This window comes from Onychomys torridus, chromosome 7 (assembly GCF_903995425.1).
Source record: "Onychomys torridus chromosome 7, mOncTor1.1, whole genome shotgun sequence".
Taxonomy (NCBI): Eukaryota; Metazoa; Chordata; class Mammalia; order Rodentia; family Cricetidae; genus Onychomys; species Onychomys torridus.
In genome coordinates, this window is record NC_050449.1 from 26,717,734 (window position 1) to 26,734,641 (window position 16,908).

Consider the following 16,908-nt stretch of genomic DNA (forward strand, 5'->3'; position numbering starts at 1 on the left):
TCGTCCAATGTATGCGTAAACCCTAACTCTTTTATATATCACCCCACCCCAATGCTGGATCATAAACCATCTAACAATCAGTATTTAGAATGTGAAGGCTTTCTGAATAGAATGTAGACTCCGTGGGTGGGGGGAGGGGATCTGAGCTGAGAGTAGCCAAGATACTATGGCCTTGGGCAAAACTTGCCTCCTGTGGTGACCTAGTTCTTCCACTTCGACTTCCTTGGGTATCACAGGATGTTTTCATTTGATGCTCACCAAATCCCCAGACCAACACAAGTTACCAGATTCGCGCCTGTGCCTCTGGCAGACATTGCTCTCTGTGACCAAAAGGGGCAGTTGTGATTTGGTAAAAATAAAGAATTTCCAATTACAGAAGGTTTCCAGAGTTCCTCATTTACCTTAGGACCTGAGTGCTTGTGTTTCTTCCAATTGCTGAGATGCAATTACCAAACATGGCTTCTTGATGGTTCCTCTCTCAGTTTGTGCCCCTGCAATTCCCATCCCACTGCTTCCCCGAGTCTACGTTAGAAAACATGTAGGATCTTTATCCTAAAGAGATGGTGGTTTTACCGACACTGTCAGGGAAAAGGAATTACTGTACATGTTCACTCTCTAATTTCTCTCCAGGATGTGGTGAGATCCTGGTTCGTGTGTGCCCTTGAAATTCAGCTAATTGCGGTCAAGGCCGTGTTTTACATTCAATGACTCCCACTGAAATGACTAAAGGCTGAGTGGACCCAATCACTGCAGTGACATTAGATGATGCAGTATTTGGCATTAATAGGCTTGAACGTAAAAGCAAGTTACATAGGTTAACTGCTCCCCTTGCCCCCAACATTAAGAGACGGAACAAGCCAGAAGGACTAAAAGGTATATAAAAGAAAAAAAAGGGGGTGGTGGTAGCGGTGGAGGGGACTCAGTGGACTCTCCAGCTATCTTCCCTGCATTCTGTCATACTGATGGTCGTTGCAGGTGGAAGCACTGCACAGTCTTTGGAGGCGGAACAAAAGAACTGGGGAGGGGGGTACGGGGGAGGCGGGGATCAAGGGCAATGGCATCCAGTCAGAGGGTTCCCAGGGACTCCCTCCATTGCCTCCAGATTTGTCGTCTTAACCGCGCGCCTTCAAGTTCCCTACTCTTTCACCCTTTCTTGCCCTTCCTCTCCTCAGCTATACCACTTTCAATTTGCTGGTCCAGAACTCTGGATGAAGGAGCCACCTGAGGGAACTTTTAAGCACCCTACACCTCAATTCCAAAATAAAAGCGGCGCGAGTTCAATCTAGCCCCAAACCAGCCAGAGAGCAAGGGTCGAGGATCTCCTGACTGGCGGCAACGCCCCCTCCCCTCCCCGGTGCATGACAGGATTCTGGGGTCAGCAGAGGGAGGAGAGAAGCCTTTGCCGTAGTCTCGGAGGATGCCTTCTCCTGCTGCGGCTTGGCAATCTTTGCACCTTAGCAGGACACAGGGACCGAGAGGACAGCCCAAGTGCAAGCGCCCGGGCCGTAGCTCGGCTGCCAGCTGCCCCCACCGCGACCACAAGCGGCCCCCGGCCGCGCCATCCGCACCCCGCTCCAGTGCACATGCTTTCCCGGGACAACAGCAGGCGAGGCCTGGCGGAGCGCGAGGCGGCCGTGCGCGCGCTCCTTGCGCCCTCCTCGCGCGTGCTCGTGCCCGCGGCGGCGGCGGCGGCGGCGCGCCTCTTCTCCCGCTGCGCGCGTCGCGGGTGCAGAGGAGGCGGAGCGCTGGAGGCGGAGGCCGAGCGGGCGCGGACCAGCGGGGCGGGGGCGGCCCGAGGCGTGCGGGCGAGGGGGGCTCTGCAGCGCGCAGCGGCGGCCCGGGGGTCGAGGCGGCCTCGGGAAAGGAGCGCACCGCGCGCCTGAGGTGCCGACCCGAGGCCGCGGCCCGCAGCCGGCGCCCCCGCGCCTGACGGGGCGGCGAGGCGGGATGAGGCGCTGGCGCGGGGGGCGCCCGGCCGAGCCCCCGCGGCGGCCCTGGGCGGCCCGGCGCTAAGCGCGGAGGCGGCGGCGGCGGCGGCGGACGAGGACGGCGGGCCCAGCCCGCGGAGGGCAGACACGGAGCGGAGAGCGGCGCGCAGCGACGCCGCGGCGGCGCGGCGGGGCCGCGGGGTTCGGTAAGGCGCGGGCGGGCGGGCGGGCTGGCCGGGGGCGCCGCTGACGTGGGCCGCGCGGCGGGCAGGGCTGCGGGGCCTCCTGGCTTGGCCGGCACCGGTGCTTCTGGACGTGCACGTTGCGATCGGATGCTCTTGGGGGCATCTCGGGTCTCTCCCGCCCCCCAGGGCGACGGCACAGCGTGCCCGCCACCTCCCGCTCTCATCCCACGGCAAACCGGGCATTCCGACGGCCTCCGGGCCTGCTGCGGCGCTTCCCGCCCGAGGCCGAGGCCGGCAACCGCGCGCCTCCCCGGGGACCTGGAGGCTGCCAGAGGAGCCCCGGTGCGCTTGGGGGCAGCGGAGCCAGCGGTCTCGGCTCCCTGGGACTCCGGTGGAGTTTCCCTTCTCATCCTAATTGGTTGAAGTTGATGCTACAGTTGGACGGTAGTGGTGACTTTAGTGCCCCCCTTTTCCCCTTGACTTCCCCCGCCACCCCCGCGTATTGCGTTTCTCATTTTGTTGACTAGAGTACATATTTATGTTAAAGGTTGCGTGCACAGCGCCCAGGACACTGTAGGGAGACAGTAACCCGATTTCTTAGCTTTACTCTGGACCATTTAGAATCTCACCTGCGGCTGAGGCTTAGAGAAGGTGGCTGGGAGGAAGAGGCCATCTCATGATGCTTGGGATGGTCTCATAGTTATCCTCTAGGAAATAGAATTCGGATAATTATAATCTTGATCGTATGCAGAATTACAGTCAAGCTGTAAATTGCTCGAGGCACTGCATGATGCTACATGGATAGCTGGGCCGTGGCATTGTTGTAAGCGTCCCTTTTATTTTCCATTCTTTCAGAGTTTTATTTGGCACAGATTGAGACCTTTTAAGTGCGTCTGAATGGGCAGAACTTTTCTGATACAGTGATTGCTTTGGTAAACATTGCCTTTATTTGTGTGCTTCTGTTGGAAGAAGAAAAGGCAAACGGTGTCTGTAGTAACTGGCTCTTAAGAGTCCCCGAACTGCTGGTTTGATTCAGTGACTGGATTTGTTGGAATATTTTTGAGTAATGATGTTTGTGGTTCATGAATGCATTTTTTTCATTACTGAGTGAATTGAAGTCAGAATCCACATTTGTTCCTTGGCCTTGAGTGGGAAGGCAATAGAAGCAGCAATTTGCCACAGCACATCCGCAGAGTTTTTCAAGAGTCCTGCTGTATATTCTTTTTCATGGGGTTGTTTGTGAGGATGAGGTGTGATGACGTTGTGATTTCCATTTGCAGGAATGTCTGGACTCTGATTCATCCTCAAGTTGGACATGGCGGTGATGCTTTTCAGAGCAACTAATCTGTAACGGTGTGAGGTTGGAACTGGGCTGAAGCCAGTTAATCTCCTCTTACCGTGGTCTGTGTAGCAGTCCCTGGGATAAAGCAGCACTTTGGACAGAGGCTTGTCCAGCTGTAGCTATGGTGGCAGCCCAGATTGCTTATGATCCTGCCTGTGGAGATGGGGGCAGGGTGACGCAGTGGGGGACACAAGATGTATGTGGGACAGAGAGGAAGTGTTAGTTGAAGAACCTTGGTCAGTTATGTAACAGTTTTGTTTCCGAGGGAGAGGCTAAGAACCAGCAAAGCAGGCTCAGCTGTCATTAGAGCCTTTGATGTCGGTTTGAACCCCAGTAATCGTTACGTTCTTTTATTTCCTTCTCCCAACCCCACATTCTTTTTCAATCACCAGAAGCTCAGCCACAGTCGGACCGAGACTTCAATGGCAATACATTCAGTTCTACTTCTTTCTTTTTCATTGTCCCTTTGGCTCTTAGGCTGAAGATGGTTTTATTGTTGCTTTTCCCTCTCTGGATGACTTTTTTTCTTCATTTCCTAAGACAAGGCCTCAGGGATTCTAGGTTGTCCTCAAACTTGATATGTAAGCTGTGGATGACCATCAAATTCTGATTCTCTTGTTTCCACTTCCCAAGTCCTGGAATTAAAAGGCATATCACTATCACTAGACCCTATTTCTTTGGCACTTCATGAATGCTAGGCCAGCACTGTACCAATTTAGCTGCATCTTCAACCTCCATTGGATGATTTTCCCAAACCGACTGGGCATATTATCTGCATAGTATATATAGATTCACTCCTGCCTATAGATGAATTTAATAAATGTCAGGAACTAGCAGATGTTTTCTTCATAAGACTGTGGCAAAAAGGAAAATGAGATGAACTAAATATAGTATCTTTAAAGGCTAAGACTAACATCCTTGGGAATTTTAAGGGTTTAACCAAGAAACATGTAATTTGATGTCCATGGAAGTAGTCAAGATGCAAGTGGACTTGAAGAGAGGTCATGGCTTTGGTTTTGCTACTTAGTATCTGCTCTAGTTACTTTTCTGTTGCTGGGATAAAACACTGGTCCAAACCAACTTGGAGAGGAAAGGCTGTGAAGTCCCTAACTGAGGGACTCCAGGGCAGAGATAGTGGGAAGATGTTGCTTCGTGCTGCTTCTTGGCTTGTTCAGCCTCTTTCTTTTCCCCTTTTCTTTTTTTTTTTTTTCATCTTATAAAACCCAGGGCTATGTGCCCAGTGGCTTTGCATGTGGTGGGATTGACCCTCTCTCCTCAGTCCTTAGTTAGGAAAGTGGCTTCGCAGACATGCCTGCAGGCACTTGGATGGAGGCAGTTCTTCAGTGGAAGCTCTCTCTTCCCAGGTGATTCTCGCTTGTGTTGTGTTGACAAAACAAAACTGAGCAGCACAGTAGCTTAGTGGCATTGCACCCTACTTGGGTTCAATTGGCATTTCAGGACCTGTTTTTTATTTATATCTAAAATAGGTGTAGGAAAGCTTGTATTATCCTTTTTATGTAGCTGTGAAGCGTCAGGTGATAGAAAGTATGTGCAAATGCTTTGTAAAACCTGTTATGAGTAAGGTAGCAATGCTATTACATACGAACAGTGTTACATACAGCCCTGTCTTACCTGGCAAATTGGCTTGGCAAACTGTTTTATTAATTTGATATTTTTTGTTGTGCTAGAGATTGAACCCAGGGATCCATGCATGCTAGGTAAATACATCTTTGAGTTTTATCCCCAGCCCTTGGCAAATATTTTAAAAGTGATTTACAGAATATAGATAATGAACAAGGACCTGTTAAATTTCTTCCAGTTCTAACCTTTTGTGGTACTTATTTTTAAGGAGATTCTTATGCAATAAGTATATTTTTGGACTTTTCAGAATTTTTAGTTATTCTCAGAAAGGCTAAGTTTATTGAGACTTTGGGCTTCTTTAGAGTATTCAAAATATCCAAGAATTCTACAGGTAAGCATTTGTAAGTCATAAAGATATTTTATAGGACTAGATATGTAATGGTAGAGTGCTTGCCTGACACGTTGACGGTCTAGGCTTTCCCTAGCACTCTAAGAAACAAATTTTGTGTTTGTCTGCATTTGTGTGTGTGAATATGTTCATGAGGGTGTACATGTGTGTATGGCGGACAGAGGTCAGCCTCAGGTATCATTCCACAGGAGCCATTTATCTTATTTCTTGAGACAGGGTCCCTAACTGGCCTGGAGCTTACCAGGTAGACTAGACTGACAAGTTGGTGAATCCCAGGGATCTGTCTGCCTGTCTCCACCTTCCCAGTGTTGGGATTGCACATGTAGGCTATCATGCTGGGCTGTTTTTGTTTTTTTTTTTTAAAGTGTGTTCTGGGGATCTGCACTTAGGTCATCATGCTTACGTGGTAAGTACTTTATTGATGGAGCCCTCTATCCAGCCTCTTTGCATTATTTGGGCTGGGATTGGCACAGTGCAGACTACAAGCCTGAATGACTCATGAGCTAAGAGTAATTTAACATTTTTAGATGGTTGAAAAATTAAAAAAGAAGAAATACTGGGGCTGGAGGTGTCACTCAGTGGTTCAGTTATAGAGCCCTGCTCTAGCTCTGGTAAGACCCTGGGATTGACCCTTAGTACCGTAAGAAAACATTTCACTGCCTGTGGTCACATTCTTTTATTTTGCACACTGTTGATGGCCAGGTTGGCATTCAGCAGTAGAGCCGAGTATTTCTGGAGACAGTGCATCCGGCAAACCCTAAAATCTTTATCACCAAGTCCTTTGCAGAAAAAGTTTGTCAACCCCTGATTTAGGACTTGACATTTTTTGCTGTAATTAGCACAGGTGTTGCTTCCTGTCACAGCCTCACAAAGTCCTGACTTGTGGATAAGCACTGAATTTCACTTTTACCAGATAGACCTGTATCCACTGTGATATCAAAAACCTCTGGTCCTGCCGGGGCTCGTATCTTGGTGATGTGGGTGCCTCCGTCATAACTGGGGAATTGTCCAGTTACTGTCTACTGTAGGAAGCTGTCGGGGATTAAATGGGAGGTGCTTGTCACATCTCGACACGATATTGAGTAAACAGTAAGCACTAAGTAAGTGAACTAAATACTAGTCTAAAATGCTGTCGTAGTTTTGAGCTCAGATTATAGAGTTTTTTTTCTCCTTGAGTGTTATGCTACTTGGAATTTTGTGGAGTTTTCTCTTTTACTGAAACTAGTTTAGTTAACAACTAATGATAACTAATTTGAACTATGTCCTATATATTGTAATATACATTTATTAAATACTTATTTATTAATATATATCAGAGAAGTAAGAGAAAGGGGGAAGATACATCTGTTTTTTCAGAGGTCCTGCTTCTTGATAATTTCCTAGCAATATCCTCAGGTGAATTTAAATATCACTTCTATTTTGGTACTGGCTTTTTTTTTTTTTTTTTAAAGAAAGATGTGTGAGAAAGACCTGTTTTAATTAGGCCAGGGAAGATAACTGTCCCTGTGTGTATGCTGTACTCCAGCTCTTAGGATTTGCAGCAACATTTTTGTAACATTTTCTTTGGAATTAAAATAACAAAAGTTATTTATTTATTTTTACTGTTTAGAGACTTTGATATTAAACTGCTTTTTCAAGTATTTGGCTTAAATTACTTTACAGTTCAGAAATAGGATGTGCATCTCAAATGCTGTTTTGTTTAGCGTTCATCCCAATGGAAGAGTGAGCAAAGAGAAGAGGGCCATTGTTCTGACAGAGTTAAACAAAATAGAATTGGGGTCACTGTGGCTCTTGCAGTCCTGGAAATTGGGTGGTTGCCTGGCCTTGTATGAGCCTTCGATGAAGTGAGATGAACCGGGGAGGTAGAGGAGGTGATTAGGTTCCTACACTGCTCTTGGTAGAACAGTGGAGGGGGTCTCCCATAGTTGGTCAGCACTCTGCACCTGCAAACTAGTGGGAACAGTCGTGGTATTTAAAAAATGGAGAGGCCTAAGGTGAGGTGATGTTCTCTCTTCAGATAAAACCCCAACAAAACCAGAGATTTCTTAACCTGACAGATGAAGGTTGAACAGAAATATCCCGAGGGACTAAAGTGTGGGGCCTGATAAAGTAATCACAGTTTCACAGTATAGCTGGACAAGGGCTCTTCCTTGGTACCTAAAGGAACGCACTGTGGGATAGGCAGAATTAAGTGAGAAGTAGGGCGTTTGGTTTACTTTCTCGCCTGAAAGACATGAACTAGGATATTCAAAGTGAATGTAACATTGTATTTTCAGAAATAACTCAGTTATTTGGCTTATGGCCACTCTTTAGCTAGCTTTTCTTCTTTTCTTAAAGACTTATTTAGTTTTCATTTTTATTTATATGTATGTGTATGCCACATATGTGGGTGCCCCAGAGGTCAGAAGAGGGCATTGCACCCCCTGTAGCTGAAGACGGAGGTTATGACCCGCCTGATGAGGGTGCTGGGATTTTTTAAGAGGTTCTCTGGACTGTGAACTCTTAATGGCTAGTGCATCTCTCCAGCCTGCTAGCTTTGCTTAAATGCTGTATCCCATTAATCTTGGCTCTTGTAGAGATGGTATACATTGAAAACAAAGGTACATTGCCACGTTAAACTAGACTCAGGTTGTCTGTAAGCATATGCTGGGTGGTAACTGCAGTAGATAGTTTGTCACTTGTCTGACATAGTAAGATCTATTTTTTGCGGCCCAGCCTTTGCCCTGGGTAGGTCATCTGACTGTCTGAGCCCCTGCTCCTCTTTTCATTGCAAACGTGGACATCTCTTGTGGTTTTGAAGAAGACGCCATGTGAGTTCAGTCATTACCCAAATATGAAACACTGAAACACTGGCACCCTGCCTGCCAGTGAAGCAGCTTTTACAGGGAAAGGCGTTTGGAACCCAAAGCTGGGGAACCTAGGCGTTTATTTTGACCCTGTTGTCAGCAGTTTGTGACCTTGAGTACATGGTTTGTCTCTCAGATTCATTTTCTTCAGATACAAAATGAGAGGTCAGATAGGAAGTCTCTGAGGTCCTTTTTTGATCCAAAATTCTTTTTCACCTCCTCTTCTCCCCTTTCCCTCCCCCCCCCCCCCCGTGTGTGTGGTGTGTGGTGTGTGTGTGTGTGTGTGTGTGTGTGTGTGTGTGCTTGAAGATTGAGCTGTGTTCTCAGTTTCTGTGTCTCACCTTTATTTTATCTTTCACTTGCCCATTTTTTCGTTGACCCCTCCAAGAGGGAACTTGACCAGTTGTATCTTGCTGTATCTGCAGTCCTTCACATTCAGTAGGTAATAGTCTTCACCCCAGAATGAGGGAAACAAAATCTCCCTTATCAGTAGCTATCAGGTACACCTACCGATTTTGTCTGATGCTACTACAGTGGAAAGTAGAGAGGGAATGTGTCTTGGAGTCTATGCCCTCGGGAGCTATGTTAGTAGGACTATTCAGAAACACAAGGAAGAAGACAGTGGAATGGGGCTATTTTGTGGCCTGCATTATTGAACATGTGCAGGCAGGCTGAGCTGTATTAATTCCCCCCTAATTCTGAAATTTGGTTACTTTCTTCTTGGCTTAGAAGTAGCAGCTCTGAATGAACTTATTAATACCTAAATGAAAACTGCTCAGTCCAGGCCATATTAGATGGAAGCTACTTTAAATATTTTTTTTTAATTCATTTTCTTATTGTCTTAATTAGGATTTCTATTGCTATGAAGAGACACTAGAACCATGGTAACTCTTATAAAGGGAAACATTTAATTGGGGCTGGCGTATAGTTTCAGAGGTTTAGTCCATTACTGTCATGGTGGGAAACACGGTGGTGCACAGGCAGACGTGGTGCTGGAGAAGGAACTTGAGAGTTCTACATCTGGATCCACAGGCAGCAGGAAGAGAGAGACGTACTAGGCCTAGCTTGGGCTTCTGAGACCTCAAAGCCCACCTCCAGTGACACACTTCCTCCACTACCTACTCCAACAAGGCCACACCTCCCAACAGTGCCAGTCCCTATGAGTGGAGGGGCCATTTTCATTCCTACTTCCACATTTATTTACTCTTGTGTGGTATTTGTGACCACCTATTTGTATCCAGGGGCCAGAGGAGCACTTTTATTCCTTGAGACAGGGTCTCTCACTGGCCCTGAAGCTTGTCATTTTGGCTAGCCTGGCTTAGCCAGCAAACTTGAAGAATCTGCCTGTCTTTGTTCGTTCAAGTTGGGGTTTCAGGCATGAGCCCACAGGTGCTGGGGATTTGAACTCTGGTCTTAATGCTTACACTACACGTGTTCTTACCTAAGGAGTTACCTCCCCAGCTCTAGAAGTTACCTGTTTCACGTAATGTAATTTAGTAGAAGTACATGGAAGGGACAGCCTTTTTCTGAAGAGTCCGGCCTGTGAGACAAGACAAGAGACTGCAGGGACCCTGCTCCTGACACAGTTTAAAGCACAGGTCTTTTTACCCTCTCAGCTCTCATCTGTAGTTACTTCTTTCTTAATTTTCCAGTCTTTCCTTCCTGGCCTGTCTCTTTTAGGCACACATGGGTATGCTGCTGGTAAGTCTGGTAACCAATGGTTTTCTAGATGCCATTCTGCTTCCTCAGGTTTTATCTTGACACGTGTCTGCCCAGCTAGTGACTACATTTCCTAGTCTCTTTCTGATTGCTAGACATGGACATGTGACTCAGTTCTGGTTAAATGGATGTGAACAGAGTGGTGTGTGTGATAATCTAGGTCATGGCCTTAGAGAGGAAGCTAATTGCCTTCCACTCCCTCTTCTTCCTTTTTGTGGATGAGAATGTATCATGTTAACACAGTGCTGGGACATACTATTCAACCTTGTAGCTGAGAGCTTTGCCTTTGAGGGCAGTGGATAAATAATATGGGTCCCTGATAATTTTTGCAGTAGCGCCATGGTGTAGCTTGGGCCTGCTCATTTTCTCTAGGTGGATAGTATAAGAGGAATAATATTTTCCTTTCCAGTCATTGTTATCTTAGTTGAATAAGTCACCTGCTTTAAACCACCTTTGCTTTTGCCTTAGCCTTTCTTCTGCTGACAAATTGCTCTGTTCTTTTTGAAGTAGAAATTTTGAAGAGTTGTTTACATTTGTTGATTCTCTTTTTTCACTTGATTTTCTTTAGCTTGATTCATTTATGATCTTGTTCCACCATTCCACTAATAATTGGGGTTTTTTTTTTTTTTGATACATTTTAGTCTGGTGATGTAGATCAGTCAATTGGTTGAGTGCTTGCCCAGTATATATATAAAGCTCTGGGTTAGATCCCCAGTGCTAAACAACCTGGGCATACATAAGTGGTACATACCTCTGATCCCAGTGTTCATGAGGTAGAGGAAGAAGGATCTGGAGTTAGAGTTCATCCTTGGCTTCATAGCTAGTTTGAAGGCAGACTGATACATACAGGATCCTGGATATGTATGTATGTATGTATGTAGTATCACCCCCATTTTTTGCTAGATACAGTGTCACACATCTGTGATTATAACATCCAGAAGACAGAGACATTATTATCACAAATTCGAGCCCTGCTTGGTCTAATGATTTCCATGGCCACAAAGAGAGATTCTGTTTCAACGAAATAGAAAGAAAGGATTTTTATTCATTTATTTGTTTTTCAATTCTTGGGATAGAAGCCAGACTGCACACATAAAAGGCTGGAACTCTACCGCAGGGCTACATCTCCAGGCCCTGGCACTGGGATCCTGTACTCACCTGCATCCTGACAGGTTAGCTTCTGCATCTCGCTGACATTTCAGTCTGGTTACTGTCCAGCAGCCATGTTTTGGGTTTATATAGCCTTTTCTGTCATCATATTCCTGCTTGAGAATTTGAAATGCCTCTGGCTCTCAAGTGACTCACCTGTTTTTGTGGGTTAGAGGTCACTTGAATCACATTTCTGGCCCCTCCCCCCTTGTCTCAGTGTTCTATTGCTGTGAAGAGACACTGTGACCATGCAGCTCTTATAAAGGAAAGCATGTAATTGGGGCTGGCTTACAGGTTCAGAGGGTTAGTCCATGATCATCATGGGAGCACAGGCAGACATGGTGCTGGAGAGGTAGCTGAGAGTTCTACATCTGCATCCACAGGCAGCAGGAAGACAGAGTGACACTGGGCAAAGCCCATCCCCGGTGACACATGTCCTCCAGCAAGGCCACCCCTCATAATGCCACTCCCTGTGAGCTTCTGGGGGCCATTTTCATTCAGACCACCACACCCCTTAAGTGCTCATTCATCTAGTTCATGTCTCTTTCTGGGTTTCTGGTGGGTACCTCAGGACAGCACGGACAGAACAAGACTGGCCTCCTTTGTTCTACTTCCTCTCCCTTCGTGTCTTCCCTGTTCCAGTAAATGGTGTTACCATCCATGCGCTATGAAGACCAAAACCCCTGGGGTCACCTTTGACCTTTTCTCTCTATCTCACGTTAAGGCTCACCAAGCTCAACTGTCACAGTACAGTCTGGTCCTGACTCCATCTTAATGTCTTTCCCTGTTTACAATGTAGGCCAAGTTACTTTCTCTGCTGGAAACCTGCCCACAGTTTCTCTGCCTCTGCTCTGGGCTCTGTCCTTCTCCTTACATTCCTCACACAGGGGCCAAAGTAATAGTAAATGTTAGGCAGATCTTAACATTATCCTATTGAGTGGTTCCAGTACACTAGGCAAATCATAAAACTTTAACATAGAATCAAAACCTTTAGCCTGACCTGTGTCAGTGGTTATCTGTCTAGGAAGGTTTTGCCCATAGGAGACATGAAGTAGTATTTAGGGACAGATTGGGAATTGTGACTGGCATCTAGCCTATTGAGGTCTGGATCTGCTAAGCATCCTACAGTATACAGGACAGTTTCAACAGTAATCTCTAGTCTAGCATGTCTGTGCACATCCTCTAATCCCCAACTTCTTCCTCAATTGTCTCTTGGTCATTATATAGAAGTCACAATGATTTTCCTCCTTCTTTTAAAAAGACTTCATTTAATTTGTCAGTCTATCAATCAGTCTATTTAGTGAAGCTAGGTATAGGATCTAAGGATTATATATGCCAGGCAAGCACTCTACCATTGAGCCATGTAGACAGATTTTTAGGTTCATAGCAAAGCAGAGTAAATGGTCACAAATATCATACACAAATTTTCCGACTCCCCCATCTCCCAGCCCTATTATTAACAGCTCCAGTGTGGTACATTTATTACAGTTGGTGAACTTATCCAAAAGTCCAGGGGTTATTGGTATACAAATAATAATGAATGAAGTATTCACCATTGTACCATACAGAATAGTATCATGACTGTAAAAGTCTTCTGTGTCTGTATGTTTATCTGCATATTTATTTCTCCCTAATAGCTGCATGTCTTTTTACTGTTCTCATAGTTTTGACTTTTTCAAAATGTCTTATAGTTAGAATCATGTACTGTGTAACCTTACCCCTTTTCTTTCAGTGGGAGAGTATTTGTGTATGTGCTCACATGGTCATATCTGTTGTATGCTCATGGGTGTGTGTGTACCTGTGCACATGTGTAGATGGCAGAGGAGAGTATTGGGTATCTTCTTCTATTCTCCACCTTATTCCTTTGAGACAGGGTCTCACTGAATCTGGAGCTAAGCTGGCAGCCAAGAAACTTCAACAATACTCAATATTCCTGTCTGTGCCTCCCAGAGCACTGAGGTTGTTGGCCTTTGTGTGGCCATGCCCAACATCCATCCACCTATCCATCCACCCATCCATCCATCCATCCATCCATCCATCCATCCATCCATCCATCTATCTATTGAAAAATGTGAACCCTGGGATACAAACTCAGATCCTTACACTTGTGTAGTAAATGCTCTTAACCATTGAGCCATCTCTCCAGCTCTAAGGTAGCCTTTTCTTTCTTTCTTTCTTTCTTTCTTTCTTTCTTTCTTTCTTTCTTTCTTTCTTTCTTTCTTTCTTTCTTTCCTTTCCTTTCCTTTCCTTTCCTTTCCTTCCTTCCTTCCTTTCTTTCTTTCTTTCCTTTCTCTCTCTCTCTCTCTCTCTCTCTCTCTCTCTCTCCCCCTCCCTCCCTCCCTCTCATCCTTCACTCCCTCCCTCCCTTCCTCCCTTCCTTCCTTCTTTTTTTTTTCCGAGACAGGGTTTCCCTGTGTAGCTTTGCACCTTTCCTGGAGCTCACTTGGTAGCCCAGGCTGGCCTTGAACTCACAAAGATCCACCTGGCTCTGCCTCCCCAGTGCTGGGATTAAAGGCGTGCGCCACCACCGCCCGGCTTTCTTTCTTTATTAAAAAAAATTTATTTTATATGCATTGGTGTTTTGTCTGCATGTAAGTCTATGTGAGGGTGTTGGATCCTGGAGTTTCAGACAATTGTGAGCTGCCATGTGAGTGCTGGGAATTGAACCTGGGTCCTCTGAACGAGCAGCCAGTACACTTAACCATAGAGCCATCTCTCCAGCCTAATGTAGCCTTTTCATATTGGCTTCTTTTACTTAGTAATGTATTTAAGGTTCTTACATGTATTTTTGTGGCTTGATAGCTCATTCCTTTTTAGCAATGAATAATATTCCATTGTTTGGATGCACTACAATTCATTTATGCATTCCTTTGCTAAAGGATAATTTGGTTGTTCCCAAGATTTAGCAATTGTGAATAAAGCTGCTATAAACACCCATGTGCAGGTTTTATGTAGATCTATTTTCAACTCTTTTTGAGCAATGCAATAGAGCACAGTTGTTAGGATCATCTGGTAAGAGGTTTAGTTTATGTTTAATTCTGCAAAACACTGTCTAACTCCCTTCACAAGTGGCCATACTATTTTGCATTTCCACCATCAGTGAATGAGGATCCCTATTGTATATGTGTGTTGCATTTGGTGGTGTCACCCTAATTGGTTGCTGTTGTAATATGTGGATGATACTCATTTTTCCTACCCCAGTAAAGTAAACACACATACTCTCCTTGGTATGTTTGCATGCTGTTCCCTTTGACTAAAATGTGCTGTTTTAAAGAGCTAGGGCCATGGGGCCCCAGGTTCAATCCATAGAAAACAAAACAAAACAAAACAAAACAAAACAAAACAAAACAAAAACAGCAAAACCCCACCAGGTCTATGTGTCTGACTTCTTTTCTACCAGAGAGGCCATTGTAATTAGCTGTATATAGCAACCGCCTCCATTTCATATTCTTCCATCCTCCAGTGTCCTCCTCAAAAGTACAGGGAGATGGCAGGTACGAACCATCATGCCTGGTTTAGGGTTTCCTCAGCTCAATATTGTGTGTGTGTGCACATGTGTACATGGAGGTCAGAGGTCCAGGATTGGTGTCTTTTCTACCACTCCCCACCATATTTTTTGAGATAGGGTTTTTCACTGAACTTGGAGCTCAGATAGGCACATACTGTCATGTTTAGCATTTTTTGTGTGTTGAGGCTCCAATCTTAGGTCCTTGAGTCTGCATAGCAGATACTTTATTCGCTAAGCAATTTTTCTGGTCCACCAGACCAGATTTTTAAATTTTTATTTATAAAAAAGAATTAATTTATTTTTATTTATGTGTGTGTTGCTTGCATGTATGTATATGCACCACTTATATGCCCGGTGCATGCAGAGGTCAGAAGAGGTTAGGAGATCCCCTGGAATTATAGTTAAGAATGCTTGTGAACCACCATATGGGTTCTGGGAATCGAATCTGGGTCCTCTGGAAGAGGAACAAGTGTTCTTAACTGGTGAGCCATCTCCCCAGTCTCCTTCCCCAACAGTTTTTTAAAACAGTTAAAAACAAACCAATCAAAAAACCCTCATTCTATTACATTAGAGCACAGCTCCCTGCATTTCCACTATTACATAGGTCTGTAGTTTTCATGGGATAGCTCTTTAGCTGCCCTGTGGAAGATGGCTGTTCTAGTCTGTCTTCTTAGTAGCCTTTCCCTTTCCAGGCTAAATGATTTTTTTCTTCAGTCATTCCTCATATAACAATGTTTTTAGACCCGTTTCTAAGTCTATACCTAACATTTTGGGGGAAGTCGTCTTGCCGAATGTCTAAAATCTGAAGTAATAAATCAAGCTAACAGAGAGTGGAGCCCCATTGCCTGCCTTACAGTGACTAGGATCAGGGTTAGAGATTCAGATTGCCGAGTTCTGCTTGAGAGCATGATGAAGTGCAGGGAACTAGTCTCTGAGCTGACATCCCTCTTCTGAGGCCTCCTAGGCCAGGACATGGGCACAGTGTGAGCATTGCAGCCCAGACTCATGCAGCAGCACTTTTGTCTGCCCTTGATGTAGGGCTGTACATACTGGTGCCCTCAACAGATCCAGCTCATCTGGATCTGGTAGAAGGAGTGGAGTTCTGGGGTCTTAATCAAGGGGAAGCCATGTAGGTTGCATATGGACATATTCTGTAGGTCCTAAGAACTGCTGGCCCTATAGCAGTGTAGCCAGAGGAAGGGCTGGTACATTTTTGTTGTTGTTTTTTCAAGACAGGATTTCTCTGTGTAGCCCTGACTGTTCTGGAACTCACTCTGTAGACCAGGCTGGTCTTGAACTCAGAGATCTGCATGCGTCGTGCCTCTGCCTCCCGAGTGCTGGCATTAAGGGGTGTGCTACCACTCTCAGCATGGTACAGGGCTTTTTAAAGCCTGAGGTCCAGGACAAGAGTCCCAGTTGATTAAGTCCAAGGTGGTGGACTCAGACTGTGGACTTTATCTTGTTTGCAAGAGTCATTTACTAGGGACTGCCCCCAATTGGACCTGGTACTTTACTTAAGGGTGTTCTAACCGTGGGCCAAGCAATGTGCTGAGTGTACACAGATGGGTCAGAAATGATGAATCCCCAGTCTTCAGTGAGGGCTGGCAGGGGGAGACTAGCAAGAACTAGGTTGATCATATTTGGACTCCAGTGGCATGACCTATTTACCAGGGTGCCTGCACCAGTACTGTCGTTTCTGTTATGTTTCATAAGGTGTTAAAGGCTAGGAAACCTCCCCTCAGGCTGATGTGTGACTGTTCAAGTCTCATAGTACCAGGTATCTTATGTACAACCTTAAAGGCATTCTAAATGAATCTTTTTTTTTTGTATGTGTGACACTTGACAATGTTAGAGCTGTCACAGTGGTTTTTTTTCCTCCCTTCTTCTCCTTATTAATGAGGAAATAAATCCAGGTTAAGTACTTGTCTAGCAACACATTCTCACTCAAGTAGGCCAGCTGAAACTAGAACTCCATTCCTTCGACTCTTTTTTTGGTATATTCTCTCTACTAACCCAAATTGTGTTCCTTATACTATTCCCCCCCCACAATCACCTCCACATTTAGGGCATTCTGCCAGTTCTCTTCCTCTTGCCTCTCCTCTTCCTCCTCCCCCCCCCCTTTCTTTTTTTAAAGAACATTGCAATCCTGATTTTCATTATATAGTCTCTTTATTTTTTGACCCGAATATAAAGCGTATTTAATATATAATAAATGATTATTTAGTGAGGTTTGACAGTTGA

General features: G+C 45.4%; 1 protein-coding gene across 1 annotated transcript in view; it reads left to right on the plus strand.

Annotated features, from left to right (window-relative positions):
- The first annotated feature begins 2,003 nt into the window (after positions 1-2,003).
- Arhgap32 (Rho GTPase activating protein 32) overlaps positions 2,004-16,908 on the plus strand; it is a 227,941-nt gene continuing 213,036 nt past the window's right edge. Inside the window, exon 1 of the mRNA XM_036192477.1 lies at positions 2,004-2,134. The gene's annotated coding sequence lies outside the window, so the exon portion shown is untranslated. The remainder of the gene's footprint in view (positions 2,135-16,908) is intronic.